This window comes from Anopheles stephensi, chromosome 3, assembly GCF_013141755.1.
Source record: "Anopheles stephensi strain Indian chromosome 3, UCI_ANSTEP_V1.0, whole genome shotgun sequence".
Classification (NCBI taxonomy): domain Eukaryota; kingdom Metazoa; phylum Arthropoda; class Insecta; order Diptera; family Culicidae; genus Anopheles; species Anopheles stephensi.
In genome coordinates, this window is record NC_050203.1 from 59829068 (window position 1) to 59852726 (window position 23659).

Sequence of the window (23659 nt, forward strand, 5' to 3'; positions counted from 1 at the left end):
AAAATGTGCGTACAGTGCAGTGTGGTTTCAACAAAAGGATACACGCACGCCCGAAAAGTTTTCCAGCAAGAATCTGAAAGAAATCTAACGGAATGAGCATAGCGCTAGCGGACACACACTAGAGCGATCGGAAGGAACTTCGATACGATACCGTCGACAGGCGCGATGGGCGAACCCACAGACAGTGTCCAGAATGACTAGTTTGTGCACGGTGATGCTCCCGTTGCGTGACTGTTCCTCGCTGCGAATAAATCAATTCTTTTTTCGTTGTTAATTAACTTAAAAGTTTTCCTTTCGCTGCTTCGCATTGTGGTCGTATCAAGCTGTGCTGTGGGCTCTCTTTCCCTCTATCGAGCGTGCGCTCTCTCTCTCTTTCGTACGCACTGTTCCGCTTACCACCGTCTTCCTGGCACAATCCGCACCATCGAAAAAGTGACGGCTGATAAGTTTGCCCAAGTCTCCCTTGGAGCTTGGAGTCCCGATAAGACAAGACCGAAAAGCAACCCGCTTAAAGGGCAACCCGCTGTACGTGGTTGTTGTTGGAATGGGGCGCTTCCCATCCGATTACCCGAGCGTCATGTGTGTCGTACGGACACCCTTGACAGTCCGTGGGTGTTTGTGTTTGTACTAATGTGTGCGAAATAGACGTTACTACTGGTGTACGGCATTAGCTGAATGAGAGCGAAAGCTAGAAAACCAGCGAGAGCGTGAAAGAGAGAGCACTGGGGAACGCCATCCGTGATCGTACCGCCGCGCATAACCCGATATCCTTGCTATCAACACAACATCAGTACACTCTTGGCGAAGGTTTTCGAGGACTTTCCGAGCAGGAGTAGCTAGTGGACAGGGTTAACAAAACCCGTTGCCAATCAATTTCGCGTCGCGCCGAGTCTCGTTGGGTCGGGCTGGATAATGTGAAGGGAATAAATAAATCCTTCCTGCACCACTTTACCGTCCCGTTCCGCAGATCGAACGAAGGTCGGATGGTCGGGTGTGTTCCTTGCGTCCTTGTTGTCGGTGTCTGTGTATTGGTTGGAAAAGGTCGCACACACCTCCGCGAATCGAAGCGTAGAGAACTGCTCGACGGAACTACGTGTTGCAGCTGGTGTGCTACAGGATGTGCGAGACACTATTATGTCATAGTGCAATAGCTGAAGCTATGGAGTAGAGAATAGCTCCAAACGTAATCCATTGAACACCGATTCAGAAGGGGCTCATCCGTGCAAGGGCAATCGCACAAAACAGGATAGAAAATCTATTTGTTCAGCATAATGACCGCTTGTCCAAATAGCCTTCCATGCATACTTTATGAGTGTGCGTGACTTTTTTTTCCCGAGTTGGGGGTGGATTTGTTTTCCGATTCCCCTATCGGTGTGTGACGCCGAAAGCGTTAGTCACCACCAGCTCTCGGCCAGCTCCCGACTGATCGTGCGGTCGTGCGAGCCCATCATATGTTGCCCGTGTCTCACGCTCATTCTCTCAGATGGTTTCCCATGTGTGTGTTTTTTCGTTATTGCTCTATTGACATTGAGGCAGCAGTGTTTGCGATAAGGTGGTGTGCTGTAGGCAAGGAAGGCGAGGATGCCGGATGTTGTTGGGATGACAGCATTCCAGACGCACACGCCAACACGCAGCAGGATTCGTGTTGGTCGGCGTGAGCCATCCAAGAGAGCGAGCGAGAGAGCGAGAATCCGAGAGCACGGACTTCCGAATAGGATGTGGAGAGCGAAATTTTGGCGAGTTTCGGAAAACCGGAAACCCGATGCGGAGTGATCTGTGCATACGCTCGCACACACACACACACACACGCGTATGGGAAAGCACGCACACTCTTTCTCACCGCGTAACGCACAAAAGTGAACGCATTGGCGTTGGTTTTTTTTGGAGCTGCAAAAGCGGTCTCCAAACGGGAAGAGCAAGCTTAGAGTAGATCGTGTCGTGAGGGGTTTTGCAAAAACCTCGGGTTCACTGTCGGTTGCCATGGTGATGGGCGCATCACAGGTTGTGATGGTAGTCGTCAGTTTGCTGCTCGGTGAGCAGTTACAGTTGGCTGTGCGTGTCAGTCGTAGTCTCGCCGAGATTTCGCTTCGTCCCTGTCGATTGGGTGGACGTTCCGTTGCGGAGTATCCCGCAAGGTACAATCCTCTTAAGGACGCCCAGCAGCTGAGACCTCGGAAGTATCGGAGTGATTGTGTGCGTGGGGTGACAGGCATTGGTGCGAAATTGTGCAACTGGATTACATCGTACGATTGTCTAGGAGGGACCGTATCCCATAAGTGAAGTGTGAAGAAGGAAGTGTGTTCTGCAGAAATGAATATCTTACAGATAAAGAGAGTTGTGTGAATGGTTCGTCAAATACGGGCCTATCACTTACTTGCCTTACGGGCCTAGAAGACTTACTGCTTCTAGTAAAGATAATCCAGCAATTACAGATTCCTAGTGACTGACAGTATCTGTCAGTGAAGGCTTAGTTTACCGAGTGGCAGTAATTTGTGGCAATGTTAGTGATGGAAAATTAGTCTTTGATAAAGCAAAAGCGTGCAACAGACAGAAACACGCACAGAAAAAAAACTACAAAAGAATCACTTCCACCAAAGGCTAATGTGACGGCCAGGCCCAAAGGGAACAGAATAACACAAAAGTACACCGGAAGCGTCAGAAGAACCGAGACCGAGAAGAATGCCAAAACAATAGAACGGAAGTGTGCAGGGAGCAAAGAACGATCCACTTGTGCCCGGTTGTTGGCGTGTTCCGGGCTGTGCATTGTGTGTGTGTTTTCCAGCGCGAAAACCCCGTTTCCATTCGCAGAAAGGATAACAGGGAGACACGCGGTGTCATGGGTTTCTTCTCGAGTGGATACGAATAATCGCAACAGGAGGGTAGCTAGGATTGTTTTTTTCTCTTTTCATTCCCTGTGGTAACCAAGCTACAGCGGTTGCTAGGCGAGTAGGTGCAATATGTAATGCAAAAGTGGTACAAAAACCTGGTACAGCATCAAAGCAATCAGAACGGTCTTGGAGGTGGTCGCGCGGTTGAAGGCAATCTTGGATAGCAGCACAATGGATAGTGGTGGTAGGATAGTGACACAATGCACCGTTGGTGAAGAAAGAAATCTGCTCCATCGCTTCCCGCTGGCATTCTTCGTGTGTGCAGAAGGTGCAACACAAACCTTCGCAGATTCGTGTGAGTAATGCAAGGTTTACTTGCTTCATCAGTGTACTGGGTCCTGTACGAGGTTCAAGCGAAGTAGATAATAGCGAAGCAAGTGGGCCGATTTACATGTGCACCATTCATTCCGTTTCTTTATCTTTATCCGGTCGTGCTGATAACCGTGGAATATATGTTCCAGGACAGTGAGATGGAAACACTTTAAATATTTTCCGTAGTTTTGGAAGGCTGGTGGTGAAGTAAATTAAAGTCTTCAAATCACGTTCCAGATGTGAGCGCGTTGCCAGTAAGTGTAGTAAGATTGTTCCACGTATAAAGTGCATTGAGAGTGAGCGTGTGTGTGTGTTCGTGTTTTCACAGGAGTGTATGTGTACTCTGTCTATCCGTTTATCAACTAATCATTCCCGCTGTATCTGTGTCGTGCATGTCGTCTGTGTGCTAGTGTGCTCGCTATTTCCGTGTGCAAAAGTGTGCCAGTAGCCAAGAATTTGTGTAGGATAATTGTTGTCTACGTGCGAGGGTGGAGGAAGCTGTTATAGAATAGTGCTGCTTTAAAGGTACGGTCAGCTGCTTCCAGTGCTACTATGTGTGTGTATGTGTGTGTTTGATGTGACAAGAATATAATTATCTGAAGCATTTTCCGAGCCTCCACACACCGGCACTGGCGGAAGAGTGAAAGCTTGGCAAAGTGTGAACATACGCTACATTAAGGATTAACTAAGCACGAAGAAGCGAAGGATTCTTCCCGCATACCGGCAGGTACGTTTGTATTTTTGTGTATTTATTTGTGGGTAGAATATTCGATCGGTCACCATTGAAGGACTAGCAGCACTACACTTTATGAACCGAGGCGAGTCACCACCGTTCGGGAACAGCAATTTGTACGCTCATGAATATTTATTTTGCCACTTCGGTGACAGAAGGTAGAAGTAGAGGTGTAGTTTCACTGCGTCGTTCCCTGGGCGATGTGTGTGTGTGGTTCCGATGACTAGCCTCGAAATCGTGAGCCAGAGCGTAAATGCGTTTTTGACCACTTCTCGGGGACATTGGGGCAGAAATTTCATTGCCATCAACGCCCGCTACCGTAACCTTCGGATAGGCACTTTCCGTTGGTTTTATATGATTTTTTGTCGTTTTTCCCTCCCGTGAACCATTTTCACTAACCATCACCACGGAAAAGACGCACGATGGATGCGCGTTCCACTTGCACATCGGCAGTAATACAGGCGACCGGTGACAACCACGTACCGGCTATTTATCACCAGGACCAAGTGGAGAATAACAACAGCGCGCAGCTCCGGTTGTAACTATGAATGACAGGAATGGGAAGCGCTTTTTTTCGGGGAAGAAGCTTTTCCATCGGTAATTTGTGCCCATCGAATGTTTGTAGCCGATCAATGGTAAAGCAGGGTTAATTGTATCACCTTGATATGACTATGAATTTTTATTGAACTCTTCGTTAACAAATCACACTACGCTTTTATCTGCTTTAGTAGCTAACGCAACACTGTCTTATTGCCTCGCGTATCATTTCACAACAGATTCTACACCTTGTAATGTGGCTTCCAGCATTCTAGGCCGTGCCGTAATCTTTCGCCCTTCTCAACACATGTAGTGTTTGCATTAAAAATGGCAGATTTTTAATCCGCAACAGCCGTATGCTGCTCCGATATGCTAATAATATGCTACGATGGACCAAGCGCGTACATTTCAAGCGCGGTGGGAATGGGATGGATTTTCCACCGAGGCTTGGAGCGTTGACAGCGTTTTTTTTTTAGCGGGTGATAGAAGTCGTCGTGGGCATCTTCTATTTCAACACCCGCATTCCGTTGCCGAAAAAGGGGGCCCGTAACGAAATGTAAATTTTATTTCATTTCATACTTATTATTTTAAACGACCGTTTCGCATGGGAGATGCCGATATTCATTTTCCACTCTCGCTTTCAACTCAAGCCTGGGGGTACGCCTTTCCGTCGTACATTTTGCTGCTTTAAATGAAGGCAAACAAACGGTGCACACACACACACACATACACATGTACGAATACACACGCAGTGTTCCGCTCGAATCGGTTCAGCGCTTTAAGGTATGGTGGTACGTTTTGCTTTTGAGGATTTTGAGCCGACCGGAACACGGGGCACCAGGCGCCTCCATCTTGAAGAGTTCTGGCAAAGCTTTCACAGTCGCTTTGCACCGTAGCAGCACACGAAGGAAAAAAAGCGCGACAAACTCGGACGGAAGCAAAAATACACTTTTTGCCTTCCAGTAGACTCTGTTGTCGTGCCTTACTCCACCGTTTTTGTTTGTTTGTTTGGCTTTTCATTTTTCCTTTGTTTCAAACCATTGAGCCGTTGCTGGTTGGATAAGACCAGCCGTTTTCCTCTGGCCAACGCGAAAGCTTTCCATCGTTTCGCAGGGCCCCGTTTGCCACGCGTTATATCAAAGAAAATTTGAATATTGTCATTAGACGGTGGTGTGAAATTGGGTGAAAATTATGGGATTGCCAGTGCGGCTCAGACCGGACCAGTTGGAAAACAAAACCCAAAAGGAAGCAAACTGTGTCGTCACTTTTTCAATCCACTGTGTAGCAGTGCGCAACGGATTAGGTGATGAACTGCCCGATTCGTTGGGACAGGATTTGGGCCGTTGATCACCGGGCATTAGGATGGGCCGACAAGGCAGTCCCAATTTTTGTTGGTTGGATCCATCAGCCCGCGTGGTGGCTCTTTGATTGGGCTGTTGGAAACGTGAAGAAACTCCGACTAGTGTTTGAATATCGATTTTAGCTTCCGTTTGTCTTTGCACCGTTTCAGGGCACGGAGTAAAAATGCGCCAATTTCCCATGAGTTTTTCCGACCCGTTTTTCGACCGAAATTAATTATGAGTGGCGCTCCGGACCGTAGCGCTTCATTATCTTTCGTTCGCTCACGCTTGGATTTTGTTGGGAAATGTGGCTTTTAATTGATATTGATTAAGCGATCAATAGGCGGGGTGAAGTAATAAAGATAAAAGTATAATAAATTAATTGCCCGGGTTTTGTGATGTTGTGTGCGCTATCTTTTATCGAAATAGAAGATATTTTTTTTTTAGATTATACTATTTCAAGACAAGGATAGGTAGAACAATATTGGGAGGCCCGGTGACCGAGGCGACAGCGGCGCCGGTTTTCACACGGCAGGACAAGGATTTAAATGCCATCTCGATCGCCTCCGCCTTGGCAAGACTGATTATCCAGCTACGGGTAAAATTCAAGTCACAGAAAGCCAGAAATGCAAGGCTGAGGTTTCGTGGAAGGAAAGGTTTTCGAGGTTGTAGAGCCAAAGAAGAAGAAAAATAAGACTACTTTTATTGGACAGAAAAAAAAAAATTGTGACTGTATAGAATATCGTGTTTTAATCTTGTTCCCTTTTGTGGACGAATTGAATAGAAATAGAATCATATTTCAATACCAACCATGATTACACTCACCTCATTCATCGCACCACTTCTACACTGTCGTAAGATTCTATTGACGACGCCCTTACAATCTTGCCGTAAGTTGTAAGCCGTCCGTAACGTTTGAAATATTCAGCGGGATCTTCAACGACACCCGGCTGCTACCCAGGGTGTGGTTTGCGGCATATGATGTTGCGCATCTCATGTAATCTATATTACACATCATGCCAAGCACCGTCTTGATACATTGCCCAGCATAATACACAGCAAGCGCCGCATCGAAAGAGCAGCAATGATCCATTCAACGATGAAGTATCATCATCTTGGAGCATTGTGTGCGCCTACCAAAGGTAAATAGGCGAGCGCGAGGGTGATGCTGAAGAAGGTCCGCGTCGGCCACCGCTAACATGATGCTCGAGCATGACGCTACTTTCCCGGTCGGCTCGTACACACGCCCGAAATCACGTCAAGCGTCGGTGTCCTGTCGCTCGGTTTTTCGAGAGTGGTGTCAATCGTAGCAAACATGCGAATAGCAGATCTATTATGCTTGGGCACGGCGCCACCGGGCGCTGGCTTATGGGCGAGTGTGTGCTGTGTGTGTGTGTGCACCTCGCATCACATTGACGCTCATCATGTGAGCTAAGTGTGACCTAAGATTAGCCAGCCGTTGAATGTGCAAAAGAGGAACTGTGTTCATCTTTTAAGAGCTGTTGGTTCTTTTATCGCCCGGTGCCCAGTGCTACTGAAGGCAAAGCAGATGGTAAAATAAATCTCATGTCAAGTGCGAGCTGTGTATGGTGAGAAAAGATGATGAGCGCATAAAGCGAGGTAGTCTTTAAAAAACTCGAATGAAACGAGGTGCGGTTTTGATTCTATGACCAGCTGCTTGGTAAATAGACGGTGTTCGCAAAAGTTTAGTGGTGTAGTAGTTGGTATAGTTTTCGTCCGTTTCACTCATACTGTTCTGAAAACTAAAGTTAAAAGGTTTATTTTTAGAAATAGAATTATTTCCAAAAAAGCAATAAAAGCATTGTATGAGTCGTTACTACAGAATTCCAAATTAAATAATTAGTTACATTTATTAAACCAAAAACCGAGTATGGATTGCATACTTACCTAGGCGTTGCAACAAACGCTTCGAGGTCCTGTCCTGCTGCCAAAGTCCATGATGCCGTTCATGGTCGAGCCCCTTCGTCGACCAAACCAACCTAACCTTTCTGGAGGACTCATAAACGGCATTACTCTATCTCAGTTTAAGCCTGTCATGCCTTCTCTATTAATGTGAAAGGCCTCGAAAAACATCCACATCAAACATCTTGAAGTAGCAAGAAAAAATCTTGTTGTCAGAAAGAAAAAAACAATAATATTCCATGAGTTGATGCATTCTTACTTATTTTGCAAGATTCCAATCACATGCCATCGATACGATATCTCAGAGATACTATGATGTATTTCCTGTTCGAACTCTGTACCGCAATTTGTGGTTCTCTGAAGCAGTATGAACATAGCAGTAATACAAAAGTAGTTGCTGTTTATCTAATTTACAGAAATAGCTTTCAAAACATTGTAAATGCTATCAACGTACTTTTTATAATTATTTATTTCATATCTCAAAAATTTATGGTATCGCATCGAATTCCAACGCTTTGTGTCAATTTGCAAAAAAGTAAAACAATAAACGTACCAATAATTTCGCCCGATGACTTCCCGACCCGCATAACTTTGCACAAATGCTTTCCGTAAAACCGATAATTGATATTCAATGAGGTGAACCCACTCAATCGAGTACCCGACAGTGATTTCTACCATGAAAATGCATCGATTTTGAATCCAATTTCACTACCACCAGACACACTCACACCCGTGCTGCAGCCGTTGCAGCTGATGAGCAATTGCATTTGCGCGCTGGAAGCGTTGAGGTGGCGCATGGATGCATCTGCGAGAATAAATTACTTCGCCAACAATGCCCGCCACCGTGGCGTCCATTGTGTGTCGACTTATCTGGAAGCGAACAAGCGCTTTTGCACTGTGTTTTACCAGATTACTCAACAGCCAAGCCAAGCCAAGTTTGGTATGCATGGAGGATGATCGGGCGGATAGCATGTAAAATGCAACAAAGTTGTTTTTTTCCACCCAGCACGCTGACTGGCTGTTGTTTTTCTTCTCTAGCCAGAAAAAAAATGAGGAAAATGAAAATTTTCCACTCATCTCATCTGAGGCTTCATACTCAAAGGCGCGGCGCGAAAGCATCATCGACAGTTTCGATGCGGGAGCGTCGAGCGGTCGGTGGGACGAGGCCAAGGATCTATTTGCGAATACTCTGTAATCGGCTCAGGCGGAAAAGCTTTTCATGCACCCGGTTGGTTCGAGAGCGATTAAGCCTTCCGGGGTTTGGTGCGGGAATAAATTAATTTATGTTGGTGTGTTTTTTGCCTTCTTTTGCAATCGTTCGTCCATTCTTTTCCGTTCAGTGGTCTGCCAGCAGTGGGTTAGGGTTAGTGTCTTTTTGGCTGAGATTAATGTCGTGGCGACGGCAAAGACGATGGGATGAATATTTTTCATCAATTTTAATTAAAAGTGGAATCATCTGTCAGCGGTGCGTGATGGTGAGTTGGTTTTTATGCAACATGACGCCTTCTGATGGAACAAATATTTTGCTTGCTCGGGGAATAACCACTCATTCTATGGATTGTTTGAAAATTTTCTGTTGTTTACAAAAAAGGTGTAATTTTTTTTTCGATAGTGGTTTTTGGTACCAAATTGATTAAGTTAATCCTTTCTACAGAGTTCGATGGGAAATGCCCAAAGATATGCAATACATTTACAAGAGACAAATATTCAAATTCAACAGCCAATTGAAATTAAGTATCTTCGTAGTACATCTTGAAATAATTACTCACGATCTCAAGTGCGTCAGTATTTACAGTTTCGAAAAAAAAGTTTATATATTAACAATTAAAAACAGTATAAAAAGTATTTTCAATCAGAACAATCTTGAGTACACAAATCGATCCGTTCTTTGAAATTGTTAACGAACCTCGTTGGTTTGTATGCACAACAACGTCAAAAAGTCAGCGTGACACACGTTGTCTTGTGTGTGCGAGGAAAAGCGGGAAGACGCACATTTCCCCGCACACACCGGGAAAAATTGCTTACGAATGTGACAAAGCGACTTCCCGCTTCGATACACCCGGAGGCGTTTCAAAACTTTTACGCGATGGACTAGGGATGAAGCTAGGGAGAAGACGACGGGTATAGAGGGAGCCGTCATTGAGTCGCCCTCATTTTCTACTTCCCATTCCCCCTCGTACGGAAACTGCCATCGCAAAAGGTTGGATGACCGATTTTATTTTATGTTTTTCTTTTCGATGCGCTGTGCGGTTGATGAAGCTTTCGATTCGGAAAACATGGTTTATACTTTTCGCCCTATTTTTCCTCCCTGTCGTCTTTACAACACCCTTCGTACACCGTATTGGTGACTATCTGAAAGCATACTGAACTGTGCCCCGGGGCGGTGGGAAAAACGGAAAAAAGTGACACATCCCTTTGAACGGTATTTCCCAACAAACGCGCGACAGCGTTGGTCCTTCGCTTCTTGCAAAAGCCCACCACCCAACGCGCTCTACCGGAAGCAACGGAAAACTTTCTCCTCGCGCTTCGGAAACGTGTGTGTGTGTTGTTGCTGCGCTTGTACCATGGCGTCACTTAATCTCCCCGGTGCCATATATTTCAAAGAAATCGTCACACATTTGGCTCGGGCCTGATTGCTAGACGAAGAAATATATCTATATATTAAAAATATGAAAAATTGAAGGCCATAAAAATTGGAATATTTCACTTCACCCGTCACGAAAAACCTCTGATGGTGGCGATGCTGCCCGGGAGCACCAGGGTTTCATCTCAGGGTAATGCTCTGCACACACACACACACACACACATACATTTGCTTTCCCGGTCAGTGCACACATTCTTCATTCGGCGCTGGTTTTGTTCTGGAGCAATCGACCACCATTGCGTTCCGGGCCTTTTTGGGAGAAGATATAATAAAACCCATCGTCCCATATTTATTTTATGTGATTTTGTGTCTTCGAATTGGTTCGAAGCGAAGTGTTTCTGTGTGTGTGTTTGTGTTTTACTACGAACGGACTGTCGGCGACAGATCGCACAGCCCTCTTGGAGTGCCGCCTCATTGCGCTGACACATCCGTGGTAGCACCGTTGTCCTTGGCACTGTGAGTACACAAAGGATTATATTTTTATGAGCGTGACTTGCTAACGCTCAAAGCCATCCATCCGTGCCATCGTGCCTTCTGCGCCGGAGACATTTCGCTCGGTACGGATTGGCACGCGAACGGGACGCAACTTTTGTTGAGGCGAAACTCAACCGCTTTGAACCTCCCACTCGGGTTGCGATACGCGGCCCCGGGCCCTATCCCGTTGCTGGGCGAAACGCCCGAAAGTAGGCAATGAATTTTTAATGAAAATTTTACCAATAAAAGAATCAAACCACGCCGCCGTGGACGGCGGATGGAAGTGTCAGGGACAGTGAGCGAATAAATCTGGCCCCCTTTTCTTTCTCGCTACTTTGTGTGGAATCTTGACTAAGCTACCCGTAAGCGTTGAGCGTGCGACGGGTTTTGGTGGAGCCATAACATTTTGACACTTTGGAAAAACGATACCGCTACAGGTTGGTGATAATCTAACTTTTATTTTAATGGCCCTGCCCCTTTATTTCAGGGAACCCGGCCAACAGTGCGCACATCCTGGAGTGTGCCGGGTCCAATTTCGCCGAACGCCACTCCTCGCTTTCAACAAGTGCGATGGTGGATCGTTGAACTTAGGAAATTCCGCTGCTAAACAAGCTTCAGCGTTCAAGTTACGTTTCGGTGGGGGCACGTGCTCTTGTTTGTGCGTGTTTTGGAGCAAGCAAAAGAAATGAAAATAATGGCGGCGCCCCTTCCTGTTTGGCAATATGGTCCGTGACAGCGAATTTGTTTGATGACAGCGTGTACCGAGTGACCTTAAGCTGCGCCGACGCTCATCATCAATCTTGGTAGACAAACAGTTGTGTTGATGGTGAGCGTGTGTTTTTGTATTTGTGCATTTTTCGCTATCGTGAGTAGGATTTTCTGCCCAGAAACCGTCAATGAGTCGTATCGGATCCGATTTTGGTGATGATGCTCTACCGATGATTGGAAGTCCTTGGACTGTTGCTGCTTGTCATGCGAGTATATGTGAGTGTTTTTTTTTAATCTCGTAGCAAGCATCCAAAACCCCAACCAGCGCTTATATAAAGTGATCTGAGTTAGGAAAAAGGAGAGTTATTTTACCCACTAGTGGGCCATATTCTCGAGACCGGATAATCCGCTCTATATAGCTTTGACGGCATGGTACGATAAGGATACATACGTTCTAGCTAAAGTGATCCACTCCGTCCCTCACACCATCAAAAGCCGGGGTACGAAAATGAGTAAAAGTAGTCTCACTAAACTTGTTGTTAGTTTCGGAGGGTTTTTCGTTGTTGTGTGTTGCAACGCCTGATGGTAGCAAAATACATCGTACGCGTTGTGAAATAAAACGGAGGGCGGCGATAAGAATGCGGACGAACATGTTCACAAACCGCTGGCGCCAGCATAGTTCAATATTGAATTAAGATTTGCTGCAGCAAGTCTGGCAAAAGCGTCTCGCACGGCGGTAAGTTGTTGCGCAAAGTTGGTCCTCGGCAGCTGATGCTGGGTCGCTTGGATTCGCGTCCCAACGATTGGACACACACACACTCGATTGGGTTCTTATCTGGTGTGACGTCTTCCTGCCATATTCAGCGTGGGACAAGATTAACTACCTTCGGTGCTGTACACAGTTTTGTGTTTTGTTCGTTCGGAGTATTTTTCTTCTGTTTATCTTGCCTCGGATAAATTGGTGGAAGAAAGGAAGGAAGCGAATGGTTTCTTATTTCAACTAATTCCAATTTACTTCGTCAAAGTTATTTCCACCGTCTCGTTCTTCGTTAAGTGTGCGCTCGGTAGCGTTCGCTCTCGGTGGACAAGTGTAGCGTCAGGTAAAGGATGGCTTAAAATAATATCAACAAAGCCAAGTATACTTGCAACAGTGAGCCGGTGAGCTCTGTGTCTGGAGCAAGTTTAAATGAAGCAATATTGAAGTAGGTAGGCAAATTCAGTGGTTGCTAGTATGAATAGGCAGACATGGAGCAGTTAATAAGAAGCCAGTGTAATTAAAATAAATTGTGTTTGACTACTTGTAAGTGCAAGTAGTTGGAACGGTTTTGTAATATGGGGAAGCTTCGTATCGAGCGTTCCTTGCATACTGTTGGATTCTTGGCGGCTATAACCATCTCGTAGCTTTGGCAACAGTCAAGGCTTTCCAGTACTTCTTAAGTGTTTTATTCTGCTAGAAAGTGGTAACAGTAACATTCAATTATTATAGAAGAAGGATAAAAAATATATTTAATATACAGCAAAATGCCATGCAGTTTTGGTTCTTTGGTTCATTTAAATTTAATCAAAAATAATTCCTTTGAGCCTTACACGAATCATTGATGTACTGCGTCACGGAAACGTTTTCCGAGATTGTTCCAAAAGTTATGCAACTTGTCCAAAAACCGAAGATATTAAAATAATGGCAAACTCTGTAAGAAACTTCTTAGAAAGAACTCAAAACTATCATCTGCATTTTTGCTCAACTGCGTCAAGTATTGCACTTACTCTTCTGATCAAAATCTTGTTAAAAGTTACGCTCAACTAAATATGGTTAGTTTATTTTTGTAGTGTGACTAGTGATGAAGTTTGAAGAGTCAGAGAATGTTCGTGCATATGTGGGTTCATGAGTTGCAAAGATAAGTTTTGACATCTGATACTGATGTAAAAGTACCTCGCATAGTTCTTTGCACACATACTAGAATTGAATTTTAGCTCACGTAATCATTGTGAAACAGTTTATTTTACATTGACGCTAAACTTTTTTCTTCTACCAACAATAAAAGAATTATAAATCAGATCAGTGCACGGCTAGTTAGCCTTGCACAAAGCAGCTTATTTGAAGAAAAATAGATTCATTCATCTCGTTCGGTTTTCTATTCATTTGATGCAAATGCAATATCCTATTAGCACAGTGCCAGTGCCAAGACGGCGGCTTGCGAACGGGGTTACGGGTGGCATTATGCCCAGCCAAAACGGCAGTTCCGTAATTTATTCGTCCATTCTCGGGGTCGTTCTATTGGAAGGCCAATCCATGATGAAGGAGTGCATCAACTTCCGGAATTTTTCACTGTGGTTTGCACGACGAACTCATTCCGAATTTGAATTTCTACTCTTCCTTGCAAATATGCTTGAATCACTTGGTGACCGTAAAGTTCCGTGGGTAGAACGTAGATTCCTTACTCTGTCGGTCGAAGGGAACGTATCTTTTCGGACGCACTTTGTTTGAAATCTGCAACGATGCTATGTAAGTTACGCCAGATTCGCCGTAAAGAAACTGATGGTAGTTTTTGGCCAACGTAAGGTAGTAATAAGTTTTCCAGCACCGGGTTGCAGTTGGCACCGTGTCAACGATGTGCAATGTAAGTAATTTTGGGTTACTGGTGCTAAACGAGGATTTTTTGTGTCCTTAGCGTAGCGTCCAGACGATTGTTTCAATTTAGTTCTTCAAACTGGAGGATGCAATTGTCGCATGCAATAACTTCTGCATTACTTGATTTGTGCCGGTAGAGTTGGCGCATTTCTAGGGCAGCTTTTTCTCATTTTCATTTGGTGGGTTTTTGGGAAGGTGAGCTGCTTGTTATAATGAAACCAGCTATGGAAGCACTTGAGATGAGGACCAGCTGCGAATGAAAAGTTTGTTTTTTTCCTAGTGTACTTTATTTTAACAAGGTTTGTCCATTAGTGAAGACAGCTGAAGAGTGCGTTCTCGGTGTCCAATGATGAAGGCAGAGCTTGTTTAAAGAACGATTTGATGAAAAGAGCATGCTGACTGGATCATGCAATCGTTAGCTCACAGAAAGTGTTATCAAACGATACAAATTAAATTGTGGGATGATTGAATGTTTACTCTCGCAAATGAATTCAAGAACACATTACGATGCAGAAAACTGTCTGTAGAACTGATGAGGTTAACCTTACAGCCATGGATAAATATTCAACCAAAATCTCTGGAAAGCTACCTTCAACTCAATTCGATTTCTTAAACGATCGATTTCCTTGGCTTAACTTCGATCCTTGAATTTGATTGACCTTTAACCCTGACGGTTCAAATTCTTGGGAACATCGCCATTAGCTTGTGAAGCATGAAACTACAATACCATCTTCCGCCTGCTTAGTCCAAGGTTTTCTCAACCGACACACAATTCCCCGTTAGCGTGCGGGATCGGAAACGTTTGCACTTGAGCGGATCCTTTGGAGGGCAGGATTTTACAACGGTCGATACCACACATTCTGCGTTTGGCACGGTGGCACTTACATCGTTTCAGCAGAGAAAACATCGTTATGCAACTACCATGGTCCACTTTGAAGGGTAAACTACAAGGAGTTTCAATCTTGGGAGTTCTGTTAACAATGGAAAAGAACAGCAGGACGCCAGAACTCGGTGGGTTGCGAATGGGGTTGAAGGGTTTGCAACCAAACTTGAACCGTACCCTTTCTCCTGTGTGACGTATTGTGGTTGAGTATCTCTAGGGACAATTACAACCTTAGAAAATTTTCTCAGGAAGAAGTTTGTTATTCAGAATTGAAAACTTGATGACATTCTGAAAGAAGATATCTAACAAATAGTTGGATATTCATATCCAACTTCGGAAAAGCTGGTAAAACTTTCAATTAAAATTAAATCTAGAGTCAATCATTTAAATCTTCTTCATGTATAGATTGTATGGTGTAACTGTTATACTTCATTTAAGTTATGATGTTCTAACAAGAAAAAAATATTTTAATTCGTGCAGTTAAGTTAAGTTTTGCAAAAGTTATCTGAACACATAATTTAAATTTAATATTAAAACTGTTGCAACCAAATGTGTGCTAATGTACCCAAAGCTTTAAATATGCCGCTTGAAGTTCAAGCACAAGTATATCTGAAGCTTCTTTGACCTTTTATGAGTTGTGAAAGATTAACTGCGTTTCGTTGATCTTTTCTGTCACTATATTGGAAGCAAACATAAAAAAGTACCCTTAGCGTCAACAACTTTTGGTAAACAATCGTCGAGTAGCAGTTAAAAAATGCAATAAAAAATATAAAACAATGCAAAACAATCGAAGCAAGTTTATAGTAGGAGTTGGAGGTTCCGAAGGTTGTTAAAAAATGAAGAAAGTTGTAATAAAATAGGTCGAAACAAAAAACTCCTCGTGCGCGGGTCTTGCGTGTAGAAGAAAGAATTTTGGGGATTGTTGGATCAGTTCTGGAGAGGATAACTGTTGGTTTGATTATGAAACGGGCGAAAACTGTTGCCAAAAAATATTGTTTTCCCATTGCCCGGTCGACGCTTCATGCGCTATTTATTTTACCACCCACTCTCCACCACCACCTCCACCAGGCTTTTTCCAAGATGTGTCTTTTCGCCGTTTATTTCTAAACTGTTCCTATTTCTTTGGCGCTTCTTTTGGAGCTGATGTAAGAAATCTTTCCCGGCAACGTGCAGCATCATCAGCATCATCGACTGGGAGGTGGCTCCAACGAACCCGGAAAATTTGTTTTCCCACCCACCAAAGCCAGCTCGATCGTTTTCCGCGCAACGGACGGAATCCATCTGGAACCGGGTCGAATGCAAACACACATACACAGCAACACAGTGTTTGGGCCCAGTTCGATTTTCCATTTCCCGGATGGTTCCTATTTTTCATTTCTTCTCTAATTCAACCATCCGTCGCCCTGTCCAATCCGGATTTTCTCTCTCACTCCCTTAAAGAGGCGAATGTCATTTGGGGGTATACTTTTTTGTGCGCTGCTGCGTCCGTTATTGGTATGTTTCTTTCGATTCCATTTATCTTGCTGCTAAGCAGTGAGATGGGAATGTAAAAATTGATGTACTGTTCAAGCTTACGCTTCAGTGGGAAGGGAATTGAATGAAATTTCCGTCCCAGCACAGTGATGATGATGCGAATGGGCTCCGGTGGTGGTGGGTGGTGGGTCGCCATTGAATGTTTTCCTCTATTGAATTGTCAACTTCCTCGTCAGCAGGGATTTGAGTGTTTTTGTGTGACACACTCCGGGACGTGGAGCTGGTCGGATGAGTATAGCACACAGGACACATCGATTGGCCAAATGCTCTCAAGAAACGCTCAGAACCAATGTTGCGATGTTTCGGGAAACAAGGAAATGGATGTTGATGTTGGGGATGAGCAGCAGAAGAAACATACAGAGCGTCCAAATGCGACAGATCAACTCAATGTGAGTAGTGGTGGCAAGCTTTCGGTAGGCTTTCGGCTATCGAATGCTGGACAGCGGATGTGCCATGTCCATCGTTTATACAAACGTGCACTACGCCTTGAGCAGGATGGATGGACATAAAGACACTGCAAGGACATCGGAGGTAGATTGGAAAGCTTTTTCTGTGATGAAAAGAAATATCAACTCCACCAACATTATTATCGACAACGTTACCCCGATTGCACTGAAAGACGTGCGCCGGCTCTGACTGCATTGCTTCGTGAATGGCCAGTTTGTTTTAGTGTATTTATCTTGCCCATTTCCCAATTGTATGAGAAGAAACCCCGAGCAAAGGTATTTTTAGCCCGTGCAGCGGTTTACGTTTTGCGGTGTTTGGGTAGTTTGCCAGCAGCAAGTGCAAGTGCATTGACGGGGTGGCCTATAATGGGGCTACACTTTCGGAACCGGTGCTGCTGTCACTCTGAATCGATGTGCAACCGGTCGTAGCTGTGGATATAAAACAAAAAGGGTACGAAGATGCCTATTGATGTTTTTGTGCGGCAACAGGGTGACATGTTTTCTAGAAAGTTAGCTGAAGCTTCTTTGATACGCTGCCAACAAGCTGTATCGTACGTAGACATTTTATGAAGGTTTAGTTTTGATTACATGGACAATGTACAGTGGGTGTCTCGGTAGTGATAAAAATATCATTTGATAGATTTTTTACTTGTTTGAGTGTGTTTTAAATATCAGATGGGATTTGATGCTCGGTCCTGGCGTTTGAACAGCGTCACTGTTACTAATTCATCCACCGAATCACCCTAGTTTTTAGATTGCCTCATCTTTGCTAAACGATTTACATAACATTTAATAATGTAGCTTTTTTTTCAATTTCCGTTGTTTAAAGTTATCTTGTAAAATTGTACTAAACTGATTGGATGTGTAAACAGATCATAAAGCATTGTTGAGAACAAAGATCCAAAAAGCTTGTTTTCTCACGTAGTTAATTAAACAAAAAGTAAAAAAAATGCCACCAAACAACTCCGAGCCAAAGGGTGGGGTCGAATCATTCCACGTGTAATCGATTCGATAGAAATGTGGGTTAATCTTCTCGCATCGTTTCGTATGAGCAAAACAGCGACACATTCTCCCGAGCGCTATAAGAACGTAAGCAAACATCACAGGCAGATCGAAATTACAAAGCGAAAACACACAATCATGAAAAAGTTTCCAAATTGCGTGGGAAAAACTTTCCCCGATTCCCCATGGAGACTGAATGTTGAGCACCCGTACCAGTGAAACACAATGTCATCAACAAAAACGGAACATCAAAACCACTCGAAACAACCAACGCACATGTAACACAAACATAAGCAATTTTATCACCGTGCCGCTAATTAGATTGGAAGCGGAGGAAGTGCTTCGCACTCACCCGGGACTGCTGGGGGATGGGAGTGGTTTGTGGTGGTGCGCTTTTTCTCCAACACTTACAACACTCTGTGTTTTTCGGTGTCCCACGTGCTCCACTTACAGTGATCGAGTGATCGAAATACGTCAATGGATTATTGGATGGTGGAAAACGTACTGTAATCGTTTTTCCTGCTCGATACTGTTGGCAGAACCCTTGCTCGTCCTGCATAGCCCGTTGAGAACCTGCTGAAAAGCGAAGAATTTATTACAGTCCGCAAGGGATCAGCCACAAACACCGACAGCCCGTTTTTAAAGCCATGCCTCATTAATTATGCCAAAAAAATCGCCTCCCCATTTGGAATCGTACCCGTGGCGCGCGGATGTCCACGGCTCTGTTGGCAAGCTTTGCGCACCCACCAGTGTTCTCGAAGGGTGTTCGGACAGCGTGGAATAACTGTGCAGTGGCATAGTACAATGCGCGGGTCCCGCCACGGTTGACAGTAATTACGTTATCTATGCTTTTGATTATGTTCTGTCTAATTAAGACCTTCATTAAAACTCGAATAGACACGGTCTGATCTCGTTTGGTGGGAAGTGTCCTTTGGGGCCGTCGAATTTGTGTAGAGTTTTACCTAACTCGAAGCGATTTCTGCCGATGGTTATCGATGCGATAGCCACGCACTCTGTTGGTTAAGTTCCAACATAATGTTTGGCGTGCCATCAGATGAGTACAACGTTGTTCACGATATAAAGGTGGGATAATTAAAAAAATGAGGTTTAAGTTATTGGATTACAATTGGCGAACGTTACGAAAACGGTTTTAATAATGAATGCATCAAATATGCTGCAAAGCACGGCCATTTTGGGTGTGTTAAGATTGGACCAGGATCTGCTTCTAAGCCCTTTTAGTGACGAGCTTATGGCCAAGAACTGAGATGAGCTGCTTCGGTTCATTAACGAAAACCCCTTTTTTAATCGTGAATACGAAGCAGTCTTTAAATGTCTGAGCAATTATTCAAAACAACCAACGGGCCGCGCCTGCTTTGCAATGCTTTCGCTCTCGCGCGTCCCGTTGCCAACCATTAGCTGCGGTTTGTTATTCTCACAGAAAATATGTCCGGCAAGCGTAGCGAAATAAAAGCAAGAAAACGGATCCATCCGAAAGATGGATGATGCTTTCGTGACTGACGTAGAGTGACCGTTGCCGGCTACTGGCGACCATATTTGCCAGCACCACTAGCCGACCGTGCCGAGACGTTTCTGTGCCTTTCGTTCAAACCGCGGGACAAGTTATGCAGAGCGCATTAAGCTAAAGTTTGCATAATTTTACGATCCATCTTAGGTAATTGGATTAACGGTGAATTATTCATTAAAGCCCAGTTACAAACGGCAACGAGCGCGAAGATCGTTTCAGCAGCCAGCTACCGTTGGCTTCCTGTCACGTTGCAGATAGTCTTGGGAACGCATCCTTTCGGAGGGATGGGATGCGAAAACAGAACAAAAATACCAAGGACAACAGTGTGCAAAATGGGGTACTGTTTATAGCGAGAGTCATTTAAAATGCTATGTCAGCTTTGGACGGAAGTTAGTCCTTTATGGTTGACTTAGGGACGGTTTTTAACAAGCAATTCAGACTTGAGATTGGTTGTATAAATCGGTGATGGTTCTACTTTGATGAATTTTAGTGTTTTTCAGTCCAAGTATATCCTTGTTTAAAACATAATCCTCTTGTGATATAACACGAAGCGGCAGCAATCTAAGTCCTAGTATTGTTATTGAGCCACTTGTTCCATGACCAGATAATCTTTTTATATTGAAATTAAAGTTGCTTAACGGCTACTTCCTGTGTTTTGATTTTACCTGAAATAGAAAAGTCAGTCATGCGTACGGCAGATGGAATTCGATCCCTGGTTTTGTCGTGTAGGGTCTGGCATAGCTATCGCCTACGGTTGAATTTATTGAAAATAATAATAGTTTTTCTCTACCAATTTTGATTTTTTAACAACCATACTCATTTTCCCTTAATTGTTATTACATGTCCGTTTATTGTTATTCCTGTTCTTTTGTGTTGCTATAAGAACAACGTTTCAAAGAAAAGGTTTAGTAATATTCTGTTTTATTCTGGACATGGTTTGTTTCAAAAATATCGTTTAACTATCAGCCAAATTTCAAAAGCTCTGGCAACACATTGAAATATTATTCAATTGCATACATTTAGGGGTCTATCATCAAATTCAATTGCATACATTTAGGGTTCATCGTAAAATCGAACTAGAAGTTAGAATGTCAACTAACCTACTTTTTTCCATTCATTTCAATCAATGCTTATCAACAGCAATGATCAAATTAAAAACTGATTGCCCACCGCAAAAAAGATAAAACTTAAAGGCTTTTAAAATTCAAGCATACATTTTTAACATCTCTCACCTCTGCCAAACGAACTCACCAATTAAAACTGCGGATCAGAAAGAAACGACTGACACTGAACGATAATTCAATTGAATGGGTCGGTTTGAACTGGTAAACCCCGCAACCGAACATATAAATTAGAAATGTCCAATAAATTACTCACTCCGCTCAAACGTGCTCCAATAGGCTGTTGGTCGGTAAAAGTGGCAAGAAGAAGGTGTGTGTGTGTGTTGGTGGTGCGGTGGCTTTTTGTTTCATGCAACGCGCCACAAATTTAATAGATTAACGATGGAAAAGGTATCAAACGTCCCGGTGTGTCGATCAATCAATCATTCAAAGATAAAAATAAAATTTCAACTATCAGCGGTAAAAATGGTACGCAGAAAACGTGCCTTCCTTCGATGTATCGAACCGTAAAATCCCACTTTGAGTCCTGGAGTTTATACGATTTGCGCGCTGTTGTTTAAAAATTCGCTTGATGTACAATTTTCCATCGACTGCAGCTGCAGCTTTCTTCGATAGCTGCTGGTGGAAAACTTTCCTGCAAGGTGGTTCGAGTGGGGCAAGCTTACGCTGATTGTATTGCGGCGATAACGTCAAAATACTGCTTTCACTTTGCCCGGCGTTTCTTGCTCCGTTGAGACTGGCCGTGGGTGGTGCAAAGAATGCAGCACTATTTACACTTTTATTTTCCTTTTACGACCATTGCCAAGCAGGATAAGAAGGGAAATCTTTTGAGGGTCTCTCTCTCGTTCTAGGAGGATTATAGTTTCATGGCGAATGGTGAACGTTATCGGAAAAGGTTTTGATGCGCACCGTTTGCTAGTGTGAAATGTAACGTGAGCGAAAAGGTTGGCCTCGTGAAGAAGTCTCCCATTGTTTTCGTATGCAAATTTATGCAGCGAAAGGATGCCGGTACAAAGGCAGAGTCGATGCACCTGGTCCTGTATGTATTTTATTGTCCCAGTTCAATAGTGTCTGTGAGGTGTTTTTGGTGTTTGCTGGAAAAGTTTGGCCTCCCATACCATAATCTGTGGGTTGTGTGCCGTTCTTCATGCGAAAATAAACACACCAGACAGTAAAGACAATGTCATTGTGTGTGTGATACAATTGCCCGGTTGGAGCTGAAAGTTCTGCTATGGAACCGAAAGAGGATGTAAAGCATTTTCTGTTAAACACTAGTTTTCAATTCAGATTGTCCTTGGGCCAGATTGAATAGATAAGTGACGGAACCGACGATACTTAAATGTGACAAACTACGGCAAATGAGAGCAAGTGTTATGACTGTAAAATCGATTAACAAAAATTTGTGTAGTTATGTGTAGTTTCAACGATAATTTTCAAACAATTTCAGTTAAGAGATTTAATACAGATTGATGGATCGCTAGGAGTAGAACATACTAAGTTTAAGAAAATATGCAGTCAAGTGTTTAAAAAACTATTTATCAAAGGAAAGAAAGTTAAAAAGCATTCATCATCTCTTCCTCGCTTCTCGCAAACCTTTTGTGCGATGAAGTGATCTATATTTGGTTTCTTCGTGAAATTCAATAAACGATTCAACCACGTCGTTTGCATTGGTGCTGCAGTCTGAAGGATATGACCCAACTTTTCCTCGCTGGATCGCCGTTTATTGATTCTTACTGTCGTTCGATGGGGTGATTACGCAAAGTGGGCTGACTGACGGACGGAAAACGCTCCGTCAGCCTTGTGTGTGCGGCACATCATTTGCAAGGACGAACCAATGGCTCGGGAATGCAGCTGATTGATGGTTCAAATCGAATGCATAGCAAATCGATAAGTGGTCAGAGAAAATGTGGGTTGGAGCAGACACCAATAATGGAGTATTACTTGCAACGAAGAAACTTGATTTGTGGATTGATGTGAAACGCGCATTGCTTGCGATTTTCATCCAGATGCTACCCATTGGGGAAGCCTGATGTTCAGCAAAAATTTAAACAACCAATCTTTCATCGAGCATCCTAACCGAATCTCGTAATCCCGAATGCACCGCATCAAGTACGAAAAACTGCAGTAAGAAAAAAAAATCCTTGCTAAGTTTTTACCGCGTCCGTAATTTAAGTAATGGGCAGCAAGTATGCAAATGGACGCCGCACGCAAAAAAATAAGGATACTCTTTCATTTGCATAATGGAAGTCCCCTGATATAACTTCCCGTGGGCCCACGGGAAGGAATCCATCTGCATGCTGCTCCATCTGTTTGCACCGCAGATGCTTGAAGAAGTTTGCATAAGCGCTGGCAAGGGCGAACAAATTCCTTACTGGTAATGATTGATGATTGTTGGATTATATATGAAGGTAATATTTTAATGCTGCCGGAAAGGATTGAAGTGAAAGATGCGTTGGGTTAAGAACGAAATGTACGAAATGACCACAAAGATGGTAATGAATTTTATTTAACAGTTAAAAGATTTTTAAGCAAAAAGGCCATTCATTTTCGTCAGATAAAATCCATTTAAAAGTTAAACAGCAGTGTATATGGATTAGTTAAACAATTTTGAATCTCATCAACCAGTACAATCGTGTACTTCCTGTTGGAATTAGACATGTACTTACATCTATCTCGTTTCGCTAACAGCAGATGGCAATATTGCATTTCCCGAATGGTACAGTAAACATGTAAGGTCCATAAGCGCTTTACCACGAAGCATCACATAATCCGTACTGCACCGGGATCTACCCGATGGCAGAACTTGCGACTCTTGCAAACCCAAACAATCGTGCTCAACGGCCGGTGATAATCACATCAACCATAACCTCAAACCGCATGCTGAAATTACAATTCAATCGAAGTGGAGTGCGGAGATGCTCGTTGGATAATTACAAAGCTATGGGCACGATACGTTTGCGG

At 43.7% G+C, this 23659-nt stretch overlaps 1 protein-coding gene across 1 annotated transcript in view; it reads left to right on the plus strand.

The window, feature by feature from the left end:
* LOC118510004 overlaps positions 1 to 23659 on the plus strand; it is a 181204-nt gene that overhangs the window by 293 nt on the left and 157252 nt on the right. The window contains exon 2 of the mRNA XM_036051389.1: positions 3438 to 3927. The gene's annotated coding sequence lies outside the window, so the exon portion shown is untranslated. The remainder of the gene's footprint in view (positions 1 to 3437; positions 3928 to 23659) is intronic.